An 18757-nucleotide genomic window follows, 5' to 3' on the forward strand; every position below is an offset into this window, starting at 1 on the left:
GCTTCTTGATAACGATCAAACTACTCGACTTTAGGTAAATTCAAATTAAAATGTCCTGGCTGCTGACAGTTCACAAGCACCAGGCTCTCTGCACTGACTATTTAAAGATTTCAGATTACAGTGCAAATGAGGAACAAATTTAATTATAAAACTATAACCTAAAGTCAATTTTGCATTAAAAATTAAGATGTATGAGTTAAAGTTTTATTTGATGCTAATATTAGACTATTTTCTTCTACTAAGAAATCAGATAGAAAACACTAATTTAATTCGTCTGCAATTTTTTTCACCATCCCTGCACCAGTCTTCACTGGGTCGCTCATCACCAGGATATTTAAAACAATGGTCTGAATTTTCCCAAAATGTAATTGTATCAATTCAGGGAATATCTCAGAGGGTTTCTCTCCATGACCTCCACTGAATTTCCTCACATGACTTTATGCAGCTTACCGTATCTCCTGTGCCCCTATAGTACTGCTCTCACACTATTTTGTGTTCACCTGTGGCAGATGGGATTACCAGTGCCAGGACTTTCTGCATTTCCCACTACCAGCTCCATATTTAAAGCACAGGTCAAATGCTGCAAGCCAGCAAGCATCCCTCGCAGTTTCTATGTGGGACAAACTGACCGCCCCAAATTGGCTAATAGAGGCAAGTTTACACTTCACTTTTCTGATAGGGACCAAGGCTGTGCTGGGCAAGAGTCCATCTTTTTTCCCCTAGGACTGAGAGGGACACCAGATATTGCTAGCCTGGTCTGAAGGTGCCACGTCCTCAGATCTCTTTACATGGTCCAGCGAAATGCTCAGCCACATGGGAAGATGATTAATGATCATCTATATTCTGCAATGCTATGTGCCTTCGTCAGCTACCTCACATTAACATTAACGTTAACTCTGCTACTCCACCACCTCCCTCCAATGCCCACGATCTACAACTTCCCCACTGGTTCTCAAACCTCCAATCCCTCAGACTACTAACTCTTCCTACAAACTCCCTCAAAAAGGACAAGCTGACACAGAAACAGGGGGCAGGTCTGAGACACTCAGCAAATTGGATTGAAGGTTGGAGAAGTGCAATACTGTGGCACTCTGGCATGTGTGCATCTGCTGTCTCCCTGGACAGCCAGGTCCAGCACACGGAGGCTCTGCAGAATCTGCACAGACCTGTACTCCACAATAACCATTGGTTACTTAGCGCCAATAGCCAGTATACAGGGGAAAGAGGGACTCTGACCTCACTCCAGGTGTCCTTTCTTCACAAAGGAGGAAGCATGATGACAGTAGCTAGAACAACCATCTCGCAGCTCCTGGATGTTGTGCAGGCTATAACACATTGGAATCTATCCACAAATTGTGAAACTTGGGTGAAACTTTTCAGCTCACCTGTTATTACTCTGCCTCAAAGCCATCACTGGAATTGATTTGTAAATGTTCAATCGCATGGTCAAGATCACTTGTAGCCAAAATATATGATCAATATAGTAAGTCAAAGCAAGAGGTTCACATCCAGCATTCTGCAATTATAGATGTCTTGGCCTCACATTGGTCATGAGTAGAATACTTTAAAAAACTAATTTATTCCATCCACTCCAGGTTTTGTCACAGCCATCTTTAAATTTCTGTTACACACTTGCAATTCAGACGAAGATTGGAAGCAACATGAAGTGGTGCTAGAGATCTAACATAAAATGACAGTACTGGAGAAACCAAGCATGTCTGGTAGCATCTGTGCAGAGAGAAACAGTTAACATTTTAAATCTAATGTTCGAATGAAGAGTCATTTTAATCATACTTGCAATACAGGGCTGATGTTATAAATGAGTAGGATATGTGCCATGAATCATGCTTATCTGATCCCAACCTCTGAATAGAAGATTCAGGCATTGAATTCAGCCCATGGCATGTGCCTTGAGATGTTTGAAATGTGGGCGAACTGGATATCAGAAGATGCCAAGTATTTATTCAGACTTTCACATTGGGAATTTTAGCCAGTGTTTCCCTGCACATTGCAATACAGACATGGCAAAAATCAGGCAATAGGGAGACGTTCATGGATGGGAAAAGGCACTGCAGAAATAAGCTCCTCACCGATCGCTTGCAAGTTTATCATTAGCTGTTTAAAATCTTTTCGAAAATTGAACTCTTCTTCAACATCAAGAATCTTGTTTTTGGTCATATTTTCCCCCAACTGTCTTGCCACTGCCCACATCATCCAAGGCTTGAGAAATTTCAGCACAACATTTGCTGTTAATTTCAATATTGCTTGTAGGTTTCTTCTTTTCGTCTCCCTTGGCACTTCCTTTTTTTTGTGACACTTTGCTGTTTGTTTCTTTCATCCTTTCTCAGTCAACTGGACCTTTGCCTTCCATGACATTCTTGTGCGCCTTTTCTGAAAATTTGACAATCTCTTGCTTCATTTGTCGGCTCTGGTTGCATGCTGTTTGCACACCACCCCAAATAATTCCTACTTTATCTATTAACAGTTCACACCAATTTACTGAGGTTTTAAAACAAAAAAAAAACTCCTTCAAGTTTGTCTTACAAATTTGAGGCCTTGGCACGTGATCCCTGTTCTTCCCACGAACAAAATTAATGTCAATAGATGTTACAGATCCATCATTACATCTTTTTCTGCAGCTCATATCACAAAGTGAAATTATTTGTTCAATATTGTATTCTAAGGACTTTCTTCAAAATACCAGAGGATAATATTACTCAAAGTTGATTAACGCAAAACTTCAAGACTGTGTCAGCATAATAGGCAGATTGCTAGCTATGATCGATCTCTTCTTTCATGTACCAGTCTGTTAGCATCCCCTATCATGAAAACAATGCAATATTGATTCAGGGAAGAATTATCAATATTGAATTAGTATTTACACCGTTAGGAAGAGGATAATGCAACAAACTAGATGTACATATTGATGCGCTTTTTGCTTTCCTGACTCTATAGCAATTAACTAACTATTTCTGAGAAAAGTTATACCCAGCAATATTTTCAAAGGCGCTTGGCATTTTCCCTACCATGTTTTTTTTAATCTTGGTTTTCTTCCCTTCTTGCTTCATATTCCTCTGTGTGGACATCATATTTACAGTTTCCATTACGGAAGTATCAACATAAACTGCAAGTGTACTTTACAAATGTCAAACTGTGACGACCATCTTGTTGATACATGAATGAGTAGTAAATTTATTATTGGGAATCAGTGCCCATAAAGTATTACATTATTGTGCACCCCGTACTCCAATATCAGAATTATAAACCAATTTTTGATCCACGGATAGCCAGTGGCCTGTGATCTGAACTGTTACTTAACACAAGGCTACCTATACAGTGTGATATGATGTAGTATGGCTGTATCCTCAGGTGAAAACGAAACAAGTATATTCAATGTCCACAAGCACATGCTGTAAAGCCAACCAGGAGAACTGGATACAAGACAAAATTGTTGGTGAAAAACTTATTGGGCCTGACAATACCTGGTGGTGGGAAGGCAGGATTAATCATGAGAGTCTGGTGACTCTCAAGAACAGTCCTTTCTCCCCACAGATGTTGAGTTTTGCCAGCAATTTCTGATTTTGTTTCAGAGTTCCAGAATCTGCATTTCATTTTATTTCAGAGAACAGGCTAAAGTAAAGTTTTCTGTGCAACAAGATAGGATCAACTAAATTACTTAATACGGAAGACATCCCCGGTAGTAGCGATCATAGTTTGATTGAATCTTATATTCAGTTTGAGAAAGACAAGTGAGAGCCCAAGGCTAGCACAGCAAACTGTTTTAACCTGCATCCGCAATAAACCAGCAAAAATTATATACCTCAAACACAGTGAAGTTAAAACTATTATAATTGGAAAGAATAATAGTTAATTCATTTTCCTCAAAGTTCATATACTTGGGGTTCAATCAAATAGCCACATGAAATGTCAACACTTGATTCAAATGAGTCAATTTCTCCTCAAAACAACAACTTACCGTGCAATAGTTAGTTGAGGGTGCGAATGAGAAGGCTCTCTGCAACTAAGATTAATTTAAGGAAAACTTCCATTATTATTTAAGTGATTTAAGCTGTAAATAAAAGTATAACAGTGACATGCTTACCCCCGCATTATGTTTCTATTAATTAGCATATGTTTTTACATCGATTGCGTGGACCTCATATCTGGAATATTTGTCAACTGGCACACTCCCGGTTCTACAGGTGCCGGTTAATCAAAAGTTTGCGGTATTTTAAAAACTTATCAAAAGCAATTATGAGGATTAAAGTGCACAGACAAATTGTGACAAAGCATAAATAGAGATGCAGAGCAAATAAGTAATTGGATATTTCAGAATACAAGGACAAATACATTCCCAAAATTTTCACAATCCATGGTTATCTGAAGAAAAAGTTAAAGAAATGTACGTAACTGCAAGAAGATGGTTGGCCGGTCAGAAGATTGGTTAAAGTATTAAAAATATGTAATGATTGACATTATAAAAAAGGAGGGAAAGTGACATCCAAAGAAAGGTAGCTAAAAAGATCTTTGAAATCCTTACTTGTGCACTGTGGCCAGTGTTTAGCACTGCTACACCACAGTGCAAGAGATCAGAGTTTGATCTCAGCCTTGTGTAATCATTTACGTGGAGTCTGCACGTTCTCTCAGTGTGTGGGTTTCCGTCGGGTACTCTGGCTTCCTCACACAAGATGTACAGTTTAAGTGGATTGGCCATGGTAAATGTGGAGTTACGGGATGGGGGTGTGGGTCTGGGAGGGATGTTCTTTGGAGGACTAGTGTGACTCAACGGGTTGAATGGCCTCTTCCACTTAGCCGGAACTCTACGATTGTAATATTTTAAGAGAGAAGTCGGGGGAATGTTGGTCCTACAGATAGGAAACCCGAGAAACTAATAATGAAAAAAATAAGGAAATGGTTGATCAACTGAATAGATATTTTGCAGTTTTTCCACAACTAATATCCCAAAAACAGTAGAGGTGAGGCGAGAATGATAGGACACAGCCCTTGACATTATGGCCGCATTCAAATAAGTACGGCATCAGGAACTCCTAGCGAAAGCGGAATCAATACATATCGGGATCAAAAGTTTGAAGAAATGTTGGTGAGTTGATGCTTGATGAAGTGCGCTTTTCATTGCAGCACACAAAGCTGTCACCATACACTAGTGGTGAACGCGGCGCACGTTTAAAGGTTTTGGATGTTTGAGCTTCTTTTAAAAAAAAAGACTGCTTTCTCAGAGAGCACTGCAACACACTCCAGATCTGTGTAAATGGTGGACAGACATTTTTTTTTTAAAAAAGAGAGTCAGGAGGAAATTTGGAGACACTGCAGAATTTCCAACCTGTGACCTGCTCATCCGGATTTACACTGGGCACTCTTCACAATGTTGATAACAGGACACTCAGTGATTGTAAAGCCATTGAATGTTGAGGCTTGATGTTAGATTTGTTCTTGTTGAAGCTGACCATTGCTTTGCACTTGTATATGCACATGTTAATTGCCACTTATCATCCAACTCTGAATGTTGCCAAGGTTTTGTCACATTAGGGCACAGACCACATCAGTACCTGAGGGAGTGCAAGTACTGTTCAGAATTCAGCAATCAGCAGCAAATATCCTCACTTCTACACTTCATGAAGGAGGGACGAACGTTGATGAATCAGCTGAAGATGGTTTTGACTTCTGCAAATGTTCTAGAACAGCCTCTTATGGCACAGTAGTTGTGTTCTTTCCTCTGTACCTGGAAATTCAGGTTCAAATCACACTTGCTCAAAGACTCAAAAAGGTGTTACAGCCATCTGAAATCTATTCCTCCTCCAATTATCTTCATTAACATCCAACTACACTTTGGATATCCTGAATGGGCACTATTTTTGCTCATCACAATAACAAACATTTTGGTGCAAATTATTCTTCAAATCTGTACTAAATTTGGTTGATTTCAATGCACATTTCTGATGTTGCAGTTTAATGTGAAGCAATATTGGAATAACTGTGCAGAGGCCAGCATCCCATCACCAAGTCACCCTTTATTTACATGTGCACAGTACACAGGCTCTGACCAGCCAGCTCAAAGCTGCTCCCTGGACTTTGCAGACTCCGTTTATATATCAGCCAGGGCTCCCTGTTTGGGGCTGTTAACCTGGGCCAATCAGGGACCTCAAACTCAATGATATCCACCTGGCCTTGGTTTCCAATCACTATATACCCCCTCCCCCACCTAAGTCCAGGGATGTAGGCCTGTTCTTTGTCTGGTAGCTTCTCCTGGGATGTTTTTACCCCATGCCAATTTCCTCTGACTCAGACATGAACAGCACATACGTGACGGTAGCCCGTCTCACGTGCCTGGAGTGTCTCTGAAGAGCCTGTTCCTCCTCTTCTGGCAGTCTTGCTATTAAGGCTGCATCCATCTTGGACTGTGGAGGTTTCCTCAATGCATGGGGAGAACCTACAGTTCCCGACAGCCTTTCTGGCTATTCAGAGGGCTCATGTATCTTTTGCTCCTGCCCCATTTAAAAGTCAGACGTACACCTTGGAAACAGAGCCTTCAGTTCAACCCATCCATGTGTACCAGATATCCTAAATTAATCTAATCCCTTTTACCAGCATTTGGCCCAAATCCCTCTAAACCCTTCCTATTCACATACCTATCCGGATGCCTTTAAAATCTTATAATTGTACCAATCTCCAACACTTCCTCTGGCAGCCCATTCCATGTACACACCACCATCCGTGTGAAAAAGTTGCCTCTCTAGTCCCTCTTAAATCTTTCCCTTCTCACCCCAAACCTAAGCCTTTGAGTTTTGGGCACCCCTATTTTACTTGTTCATCCTATCCACACCCCTCATGATTTTATAAACCTCTAAGAGGTCATTCCAGGGAAAGTATCCCCAGCCTATTTAGCCTCTCCCTATAGCTCAAACCCTCCAACGCTGATAACATCCTTGTAAATCTTTTCCAAACCCTTTCAAGTTCCACAACATCCTTCCTATAGCAGCGAGACCAGAAATGAATGCAATATGGCAAAAGCAACCTATCCAACGTGCCTGAGCAGTCGCAACATGACCTGCCGACTCCATTACTCACCACACTGACCAATTAAGACAAGCATGCCAAATGCATTCTTCACTATCCTGTCTACTTGTGACTCCATTTGCAAGGAATTGTGATCGTGTACTCTAAGGTGTCTTTGTTCAGCAACACTCTCCAGGGCCTTACAATTAAACGCATACATCCTGCTCTGATTTGCCTCGATTTGCATGGTAGCAACTTTCACATGATCCACGTTTGTTCAGGACTGCCTCACCTACCTGAAGCCTGGATGTCACAGGACATGATTTCACAATCGACCTCACCTCATACCAATGCCAAGCCATTTCCATGGTTCTGGCACCAAATTTCATTCCCTGAAGGAAACTGCCTCTCTTGCTTGGAGCAGGCAAGTGGTCTTCCTGCTCCCATTTCAACACCCCACCACCCGGGTCTGGGAACATCAGGTTTAACCTGATGCAGTCTTCTTCCCATCAGCAACTCTGCTGAGGCTATCCCTGTGGTTGCATGAGGGGTGGTTCTATTAGTGTTCCGGTTTCTGTTCACTCAGGTATTCAGTGAAGCTGTAGGCGGTTTCTTTAACCCAGCCTTCAACATTTGGATGGCTCTTTCCACCAGACCATTTGACGACAAACGGTATGGAGCTTTCCGAACATGCCCAATGCCATTCGACTTTAGAAAGTATTCAAATTCCCTGCTGGTAAATGGTGTCCCATTACCCATGACCAATACTTCCAGGGGTCCGTGTATCAAATGATGCTTGCTGCTTTTCAAATCAACCAAGTTTGCCATATGAACTCTGTACACATCCAACCGCTTTGAATGGGCATCCATAATGACGAGGAACACCAAGTCCATGAAATGACCAGCACAGTTGACATGTAATCGAGTCCAGGGTTTACCCAGCTATTCCCACGAGTGTGGAATGCCAGTGGTAACTTTTGTCCTTGGTGGCACACTGGGCACAACGTCCTGCCAATATCTTCATTTTGGAGGCCCCCTGATGACCCTGGTGGAGTTTAGCCAGTGCCTGGCAGCAACCGTTACTCAGGACAATCACTCTTGCTCCGCATAATCATAAGCTGCTCTCTATGATGATTTGGTCTTGCTGAGTCCAGAAACTTTTCAATCCTCATTGCGATGACCCTTCTTTTCTACCCCCAACACCACCAGCTGTTTTAGTTTTGTAGGAGGGGATACAATCGGATAGTGTTAGCAGTGCCCAGAAGGTTAGCCATGAAGTTTCAAACTAGAACGGGCTCTTCCAGGGAGGCACCATCGATGGGGCATCTACCAGTAGAAAGTGGCTCAAGGCATCTACATTACCCACTTGGCTTTCTGGATAGTGTTCCAACCTGCAATTGTGTGCAGTTAATTTCTCAGAGGCCAGTTCTAATCAGAAGCTATGGGCTGCACAGCCTTGACTTCTTTAAGTAGCCCTAGCCCTTGCTGCTCATTACAATGATAAATTTATGTCCATAGTGACATTAGATTAGATTCCCTACAGAGTGGAAACAGGCCCTTCGGCCCAACAAGTCCACACTGCCTCTTGATAGATCCCACCCAGACCCATCCCCCTATAACCCTGAATACTATGGGTAGATTAGCATGGCCAATCCACCTAGCCTGCACATCTTTGGACTGTGGGAGGAAACCAGAACACCTGGAGAAAACCAACGCAGACACAGGGAGAATGTGTAAACTCCGCACAGACAGTTACCCGAGGCTGGAATTGAACCTGGGTCCCTGGCGCTGTGAGGCTGCACTGCTAGCCACTGAGCCACCGTGCTGCCCCAAACTTTATCACACCAAAGGTGACCGCTAAACCTTCCTTCTCTACCTGGGCATATTAATGTTCAGCATCAGCCAAAATATGTGAAGCAAATGCCACAGGGCAATCCTCTCCATTGGACCACCAGTGAGCCAATTCTACTCCAATACTGTATAGGGAAGCAGCGCACGTCAGCACCATCTCTCACGTGGGATTGTAGATGACGACTGCTACATTTTCACTTTCCTAAAAGGCTACTTGGCTACATAAGCATTTCCAAGGCTGGCCCTTTTTCAATAGCAGGTTTATACCCTGCGAAGATAGAGGCCAGGTTATGCATTTCCAGTTTATATCTGTCTGCCAACCAGGGAGGAAACCGGAACACCTGGAGAAAACCAACGCAGACACAGGGAGAATGTGCAAACTCCGCACAGACAGTTACCCGAGGCTTGAATTGAGCCTGGTTAACAGTCCCAATCTCAGATGTGGCCTGAGGTCCTATCACTACAAATACTTATAGATATACTTGTTCCAAAACGAAGTATTTTACATACACTCTTCTCTAAATTCAGTTGTTTCAACATCCACACGATTAGTCTTTGGGCTGGCTGTTCAACTTCCTTCCAAAACAAATCCATCAGATTGTCACCGACAGACCGGTTGTGCATGTGGCTATATTTTAGGTGCAGAACCTCACCTTGTGTGCCTCTTAAGAACACAGTTATGAGCCTTTATATTTGTGCGATTTCATCTTGTAGATTTAAGGAAAGAAATCAAAAGTAGTTAAATGAAAAAGAAAATTTAAAAAAAATCTTGTTCCTCAGCATCAGCAATGTGCATTTAGGGAAATTCAATTTCATTTTAAAGGTGTAAAAATTGATTTTAAATTATCAGTAGGCAGATTTGCATCTTGATGAGGTCAGCCTTATTAGTTTTCTTTCTGCATGAATTTCCATAATTATTTGTCACTGCTTGAAACCTTTAGACTACTAATTTCTTTTGTGTTGTCTCCAATGCTTTTTTTTGAGAGAGTACAATTAAAAGCATTCCGGTACATTTTTAAGCCCCTCTGCAATTTAATTCAGTGTAGATTTATGATGATGAACAACAATGTTAAAGTGTATGGAACAAAAACAAAGTTGTGGGAAAAGCTCAGCAGGTCTGGCAGCAGTGACCCTTCCAGATGCTGCCAGGCCTACTGAGCTTTACCAACAACTTTGTCTTTGTTCCTGATTTACAGCATCTGCAGTTCTCTTGGTTTTTAGTGTATAATGTATAACGTTTTACATAGGTCAACATCAGCTCTGATTTGCCATTTATATGGGCCATTCTAAAAGCAATCAAAATCTTTTGTTGAATCTCCTGTTCAAATTATGCAAATCAGCATTAATTTAAATTAAGGCCCACTGCCTTATAGTCAAAAGCCATATATATTAGAAACAACAGTGATCAACTATCTGTGGAACATCACAAACATCCCTGTCCTGTAAGACATTTTCTTAAAGCTTTCTGAAACTCCAAACAAATTATTTAAATGCGAATTCAAAAGAACTTCTTTCTTTTTAATGGTGTTAGGCAATGGTTTCTAAAGTTTTGGAGTAGATTTGTTGTTCGGGCTGTGGGTGTTGAGTTTGTTGCACAGGCATTTCATTCCCCTGCTGGGTAACATCCTCAGTGCAGCCTACAATGAAGCGTCAGTGTGTTTTCCCGCCTGGTTTTTAAACTGAGTCCATTGAGATGGATTGCCTCACTTCCGGTTTTCCTTCGTAGTGGCGTGTATATGGGGTCGAGTTCTGTGTGTTTATTGATGGCTTTCTTCGTGGAGTACCAGAAGCTTAGAAGTCTGGTACTCCACAAAGAAAGCCATCAATAAACGCACAGAACTCGACCCCATATACACTCCACTACGAAGGAAAACCGGAAGTGAGGCAATCCACCTCAAAGGACTCCACAGTTTAAAAACCAGGTGGGAAAACACAACGCTGCTTCATCGGAGGCGGCACTGAGGACGTTACCCAGCATGTAACGAAACGTCTGCAAAACAACAAACTAGCTCAGTGAACCAACCAACTTCAAACACACAAATGGTTTTGTACATTACTACTACATAGGGAATCCTGCAGCTACATGAGTTTCCATTCTTTTATCTCCTGGTCTTGGTTAACGTACTTGGGTCAGGATTATAAACATTTGGTTTGGTTTCAATCTGTGAAATCTCACCAATAATTAATAAATCCTTCATGATGATTGTCAGTGCCTCATTTAATCCCTTTAAGTTTGGAAATAAAGGTACAACGCTAACTTAAAAATGTACATGTTTTGGTCAAACAGCAATTAAACATTTTGACTATTTTGCCAGATTACGAAAGGTGCAAATTGAACATGTGGGATTGTTTGCGTGTGCGCGTGCGCTTAACAATGCCCTTCAAAAATAAGACAGCACTGGGAAAATGACAGTATATTTCACTGAAGCATTTATTTTAGGAAAAAGGGTAGGCATGGCATGCAGTGAAGTCTGATTTTCACTAGGCATCTTTGTTAACCTCAAGTCATTTTCTTTTAATTCAGGAGGACATCACTGGCTAGGCCAGCATTTATTGCTCATCCCTAGTTGGTCAGAGGGCAGTTAAGATTGCTGTGGATCTGGAGTCACATGTAAGCCAGATAAAGTAAAGACGGCACTTTCTGTTCACAATGGACATTAGTGAATCAGGTAAGTTTTTTCCAAACAAGTGACATTGGTTTCCCAGTCATCAGTCAAAATCTGACTCCTAACTCCAGATTTCTATTGAATTCAAATTCCACCATTTGCCATCTGGGATTCTAACCTGGATTCCCAGAACGTTACTTGGGTCTCTGAATTAGTGATCTAACAATAAGGTCACCAGGCCTTAACCTTCTCGGAAACCGTGCAGTTAGGAATAAACAGCAGTCAACTATTTAGGATTTGGATTGAGATGAGGAGACTTCGCTTAGATGAGGGCTGTGGAAACTTAAACATTTGAATATATTCAAGTGATTAACAGATCTTTGCATACCACATAGCTAAATTAAGGGATGCAAATGTCATATTGTAGGGTGCTACTGGCGGTAAAGATCACAAATGATCACACTGAAGAATTCTTGTGTCTTTGAATCCCCTTGTGAGGTAATCTAGAGTGAGTGGTCATAGTTTTAGGACAAGGGATAGCAGATTTAAAATAGGAAGAATTACATCTCTCAAAGGGTTGAGAATCTGTGGAATTCACTGCCCTACTGGTGGATACTGGGACATTGAGCAAATTTGAAGCAGCAGATGGACAGATTTTTAATTTGTAATTGGTTGAAGAGTTATGACAGCAGACAAGAAAGAGGAGTTGAGGGAAAAATGAGATCAAACATGATCACATGCGCTCACGATCATCATTAGATTCTTAATTCCAGATATTCTATTGAATTCAAATTCCATCATCTGCCATGGCAGGGTTAAATCTTGGGTCCTCAGTACGTTATCCGGATCTCCAGACTGACAGTCCAGTGATAATACCACCAGGCCATTGCCTCCCCTTTGCTGAATGCTGAACATGACAACATAGCATTACTGACAGCTTAGCGCATCAACACTACCTGAATCAATGTAATCACGTGTAACAGTTTTCCCTCATCTTTCTAAAATAAAAGAACTCATATTGCTCAGATAAAGGTCGGATATGGAATTGAATGCTAGTTGGAACAGAAATGGAAGGAAAAAAAAATGATAACGACTTACACCTTGTTGAGCCTCCACGGCACTGTACATACCTAGCCTGATATCCTGGATGAACAGCTCCTGACTGTTAGTTGTTTTAAAACCAGTGCACAGGTACTTTGTGCAGAAATAGCCTAAATAGTAATTAAACGCTGTCAAGGTCTGTATGCATATAATATATATTCATATGGCTGACAAAGTAGTTGTGGCTCAAAGTTGAATTTTACAATCCAGTCATCAATATCAGCTGATATTGTGAATGGTTGTAATGGACCTCTCAGGGTAAAACTCAATGATCTGACTTGGCTAGAGTCACACTTAGAACTGTTCTTCAAATCCCACTAGTGGATTAGGTGGCCACATTTTTACTGGCCCATCCTCAAACAGTTGAGGGCGGTCCAAATTTTCCACAGAAGGGTAAAACCTGGTACTTTGGTCACCAGTTGGATCATTTACCAGGTTATGGTTGGTAACGTTTGCAGTCAACAAGAGGGGTAGGGGTGTTGATTTGTAAGGCTATTAAAAACTGATAATAAATGTTCAACTCAATTTTTTTCTTAAAAAGCCTGTTTTGTATGTGAGATGGGTTTTGGTTAACATAAGAGCTGATGTCATGCATTTCAATAACATGTCTTAATCTCACATTTTTATAGGTCTAGTGTGTCAATAGCCCCATCTGAAATGATCCACATGTAACTTGATAACATTCCACTACCAATGAGTTCAAAAACATACTGACAGGATATTGGTTTGCATGGAAGTATGGCATGTAATTAGGCTTGGCCTCAATAGCTTCTCCCTGTTATGACTATCCTCTCGGTTAGTACCTAGCAAGGTCAAAGTACATTGTACCTCCTTTAAAAAAATGATTGAAGGAAGAGGCTGTGCTGTGCTGTTATTCCAACAACGTGCTGTTCATACCAGCGCCTTATTCAGAAATCAACTCAAGCGACAAGCCTGGAACATTATCTTATGACTCCTCTGACATGCCAGGAAATGCATTACATTGCTGGTGCTATCATGTTTCTTCTCACATTTATTTCACAAAGGAAGCTTAACTGACGTACAGGACCAGCTCAGTCATCGGGTAACAGCATGGAAAACAGGCCCCTCGGCCCAAACTAGTCCACGCTGACCATGGTGCCCACACAGCTTGTTCCAATTGCCCACATCTCTTTCAACCGTTCTCACCCATGTACCTATCCAAATTTTTTTTTTTTCTTTTTCAGAATGTTGCTATTGTACCTTCCTCAACCCCTTTCTCTGGCAACCCAATCCACATACATATCACCGTGTGAAAAAGTTGCCCCTCAGGCCCTTCTTAAGTCTATCCCCTCTCACCTTAAACCTATGCCTTATAGTTTTCAGTTCCCCATCTCTGGGAAATGGATGATATGCATTCATCCTATCTAGGCCCCTCATGATTTTATACACCACAATAACGTCAGCCCTCAATCTCCTACTCTCCAAAGAATAAAGTCCTATCCTGGTCAACTGCTCCACATAACTCAGGCTGACTAGGCCTGGTAACATCCTAAATCTTCTTTGCACACTTTCCAGCTTAACTATGTCTTTCCTATAATAGGGTGACCAATAACATATACAACTGTAACATAACGTCCCAACTCCTATATTCAATACCTTAACCGATGAAGGCCAGCATGCTAAATGGCTTCTTCACCACCCTGCCCACCAGTGATGGCACTTTCAATGAACTATGTACTTGTACTCCTAAGTCCCTCTGTTCCACAACGCTCCTCAGGACCTTATCATTACTGTATAAATCCTACCTTAGTTTGACTTTCCAAAATGCAACACCTCATCCTTACCTGTATTGAATTACATTTGCCAATCCTCAGCGCACATCCCCATCTGATCAATTTTCTTTGCTATCAATGATACCTACTAATTTTGTATCATGCATAAACTTACTAATCATGCCTTGTACATGCACATCCAGATGATTTATTAAATAAAAGTAACAAAGGTCCCAGCACCGACTCCTGTGGCACACCACAAGTTACGGGTATCCAGTCTGAGAAACAACCCTCAACCATCGCCCTCTGCTTCCTATCTAGTAAAATGACAACTTGTCGCTAAAGGAACAGATTGTTGCTGCAAGGGCAATCTGGAAAGGCACCTAAACATCAGTGGTTCTATTGTTAAGTTATCAGTCATTGCTACCTATGCTGCAAAGGTTGAAACACACCAACAGGAACAATGCCATACAGTGAGGCAACTCCTCAGTGCAATGATCTTATAGAGAAGAACACACTAATTCTGTTCCAAAGGTCCTACACATATTTAAACCATTACTGTAATTTTACTTCTGATCTATTCAACTTATTTTGGGGAGAATTTCTTCATTACATGTTTGTGAAGCTTTAAAAAGGTACAGCATTACAAAATCAAAAACAAAGATCTCAACACTGAGCAAAATTTCCACTAAAAGGGGTAAATGGATGAAGGTTCCAAATGACAATGAATCTACATTTAAAGAAGTGACTTTAACATAGTAAACTTCCCAAAGTGACTTAAGTAAGAATATTCAAAAACAATTGTTGTTAATTAATCATACAAGGGGGTAGATGAATCCACATTTTTGGGATACATTTTCAAGGAGGGAAGGGAAGAAGAGAGGTAAAGAAATGTAATGGTGATAATTTCAGAACTGGGGACCTTGGCAGCCGAGGACACAACTACCAATGGTGAAGCAGTAAGAACAGCATGCACGATAACCCAGAATAGAGCAGTACAGCGACATCACAGGGTTTTAGGGCTGAAGGAGGTTACAGAAATAGGGATTTGGGTGGGTGTGGTGGGGAAGAGCCATGGAGGCAGAGAAAAATATTAATGAGAATTTTATAATTGAGGAGTTACTTAACCGAGAGCCAATGTAGGTCAGCAAACACAAGGCTGATGCTCAGCAGGACATAATGCAAGTTCAAACTCAAAATAATAAAATGTTGATGCATAATAAGTGCTAATTCCAAACTGCATTTGTTACTTAGTAACAGTATCAGAAGGGAAGTGCTGTGAAGTTGGTATTGTACAGATTGGAAAACGGGATGTTAAACTTTTTTGTAAAATGATGGGGGTGGGGTGGGGAGAGAAGTGTGTGTGGTCCCTTTAAATGGTGTGTTTTTAAAAGGCAGGCAGTAGATGTACAGATAATTCTTGAAATTGAAACATTGTATCAAAAAGCTATACCAATCACAAACAAAACAGCATTTTTACCAAAGCAATAGGTTTGAAATTCAGCGAATTAATTTAAACCATGTCCTGGATACCAAAGCTCAATTAAATTTAAATCTGATGGTTTTGACAACCACAGATCAATCCTATTTTAATAAATTAACAGGTCATCAAGGGTATAAAAGAAGAGGGCATTTGAAAATCGGGGTGAGATCAAATTGCCATCTGTTAAGAGAACAGCTAATAGCCATCTGCTCTCAGGAAACAGAAAATCATTGGTTCTCTCAGAAATCTAAGATTGCAGAGTAAGCCCCATCTAAATAGAGGCAGTACAGCTCTGGGCTAATTTTCCTGACAAGAATTTGATGGACTGGACGACAGCAGAGAAGGCAAAAAACATTCCAGAAGACTTATCCTGGCTGCAATTTCAAGAGATGGAGGTTTAATTTTATTTTAAAAATTGGTTTCTATAAGTGGGACTCATATCTATTGGAACAGCAAGGTGCTGCAACTTTGTTTTATTTGGGAATAGTCAGTAGTTAAGGGGGAAGTGTATGGTTTGTTAGTTAACAAATTAACAGAACCTCTAATAGAGCTAGAGAAATAAATAGTTACTTGTTGATGGTAGTGTGACTGTCAGGAGTTCATTTTATTTCACCGCCTTTATAACAGATTGGGAGGCGAGATGCAGTTATACCATTTCTCACATTTTATTTAACAGATTACAAAGTTGAGGTAAGCTTCATTGGTGGCTTTGGATTTAATTATCAGAGGGGTTTGATTGTTCCCTCATAATAGGAAGCAAATGACTTTTCATAAAAAGTAATTGTTCCTGGTGTAGCTCAAGAGAATTAAGGGGAATCTCTCTATTCCAGTAACATACTTCCTATTTTATGAAGATTCACCTGTTCCCCTGGCCTTTCAGTTGCAGATTAGGAGCACAGCCTTTGCCTGCACCCTGAAACAGCTCCTTTGAATTGCAAAGAAAGATGTAATGTGTTATGAATATGGTATACCCAAAGCACTTTATAGCCGATGAAAAACCTTTGATGTATAACACTGCTGTAATTTAGAAAATAAAACAATTAATTTGTGCATAGCAAACTCTCACCATAAATTTCAACATGATAGTAATCATAATCTACATTTATACAGATTAAGGAACAAGTATTGGTCAGAAGGCAAGGGTGAACTCCACTACTGTTCTTCAAAATAGCACGAAGCTATTTCTTTGTGTTCAGCTGAGAGGGCATGAGGTTTGTCACATATGACTCCTCCAAAAGAGCAATATTCATGTGTACCAAAATGAAGTGACAATCTCTATCTTTGTGCTACAACCCTGGAGTTAGACTCAAACTCTCAACCTCCTTACCCAGAAGCAAAAATACCATAAGTTGAGATAATGTTCTGAGGAAGGGTCACTGGACTCGAAACATTAACTGTTTTTCTTTCCACAGATGCTGCCAGATCAGCTGAGCGACTCCAGCAATGTGTTTGTGTTTTAGTGCCGTTCTTTGTTTTATTATAAATATATAGAGTCAATCCTGGCAATTTTGGAGCCCAACTCATCATACGCACTGAATAGTGATCTAGAGGTACGTATTGTAATCAATTCTTAACTTCATGGGTGTGAAACAATTAATAAATAGGAGTTTAAAAAGATATACGGAGGAAGAACTTTGTACTGAAATGATTCCTCCTAGGTTTTCCTTCTCATCTGATCATAATATAATATGTTCAATTTATACAAAGCAAAGTATTTACGATTGACATGAGGCACGAGATGCCTGAAGCAAAGGAATATTAAAATCTGAAATTGGGGGGGGGGGGGTAAGAGACTAATTTTAGGGTTTTTTTAAAAAATACCTTCAAATCAATTTAGATTCCCATGTTCTCTAATTAATATTTCAACATGAGACACACTGAGCCTAAGTTGTTGTAGTCATGATACTGTGGTCTTACATTCTGAAGAAAATTAAATTGTTTAGGAATTAAATTGTTAGGAATAATCAGTAAAGTTAATGCTACACCAACTTCACTCTCATCGCACCGAACAGGGTGCCCTATTACATAGTTAAACATGTTTGCTCATTCCAAAGGAAATGCTGACGCTGCAAGAAAATTACAGCATGTATATATTTCACATGATGAATGCCCTACTCATCTTAAGGGAGTATATGTCAGAAAATGTGACAAGCCAAAAATAGAGAAAATAGGACGAAGTTTTGTGGAAAAAAACAAAAGGAGAATGGCATTAAGTCTCAGTGCTTATTTGGAGGTCTGGTGGACAGGGAGGGCTTTTTCCTCGGATGGTGATGGCTAGCATAAAGTTAGCATCATAGCTTTAAATTGAGGGGTGATAGATATAGGACAGATGTCAGAGGTAGGTTCTTTAGTCAGAGAGTAGTGAGGGCCTAGAAGGCCCTGCTTGCAACAGTAGTAGACTCACCAACTTTAAGGGCATTTAAATGGTCATTGCATAAACATATGGATGATAATGGAATAGTGTAGGTGAGATGGGCTTTAGATTGGTTTCACAGGTCGGCGCAACATTGAGGGCCGAAGGGCCTGTACTGCGCTGTAATGTTCTGTGTTTTACGATGGGTCTAAATACCTCCACCTTTATTGCAACACTTCTAGAGATAAAAAGAATTAGTAAAGCACTGACCAGTACAATTCCAAAGATGAAATTTCACTTAGAAACTGGGGATATTAAAAATTCCTTGTGCGAGCTAGAATCTCTGCCTTGACAAGATTAGAAACATGGAAAATAGAAGCAAGAGGCCAAATGGCCCTTTGAGCCTGCTCCATTTTTCAATATGTTTCCTAGGATGGTGACAGCGAGCACGAGGGAGCATAGCTTTAAATTGAGGGGTGAAAGATATAGGACAGATGTCAGAGGTAGTTTCTTTACTCAGAGAGTAGTAAGGGAATGGAACGCTTTGCCTGCAACGGTAGTAGATTCGCCAACTTTAGGTACATTTAAGTCGTCATTGGACAAACATATGGGCGTA

The 18757-nt window shown here is 40.6% G+C and overlaps 1 protein-coding gene across 1 annotated transcript in view; it reads right to left on the minus strand.

The window, feature by feature from the left end:
- Positions 1-18757, minus strand: part of mrps5 (mitochondrial ribosomal protein S5) — a 130497-nt gene that overhangs the window by 78594 nt on the left and 33146 nt on the right. The gene's annotated exons all lie outside the window — the stretch shown is intronic.

The sequence above is a fragment of the Stegostoma tigrinum genome, chromosome 4 (genome assembly GCF_030684315.1).
Source record: "Stegostoma tigrinum isolate sSteTig4 chromosome 4, sSteTig4.hap1, whole genome shotgun sequence".
Taxonomy (NCBI): Eukaryota; Metazoa; Chordata; class Chondrichthyes; order Orectolobiformes; family Stegostomatidae; genus Stegostoma; species Stegostoma tigrinum.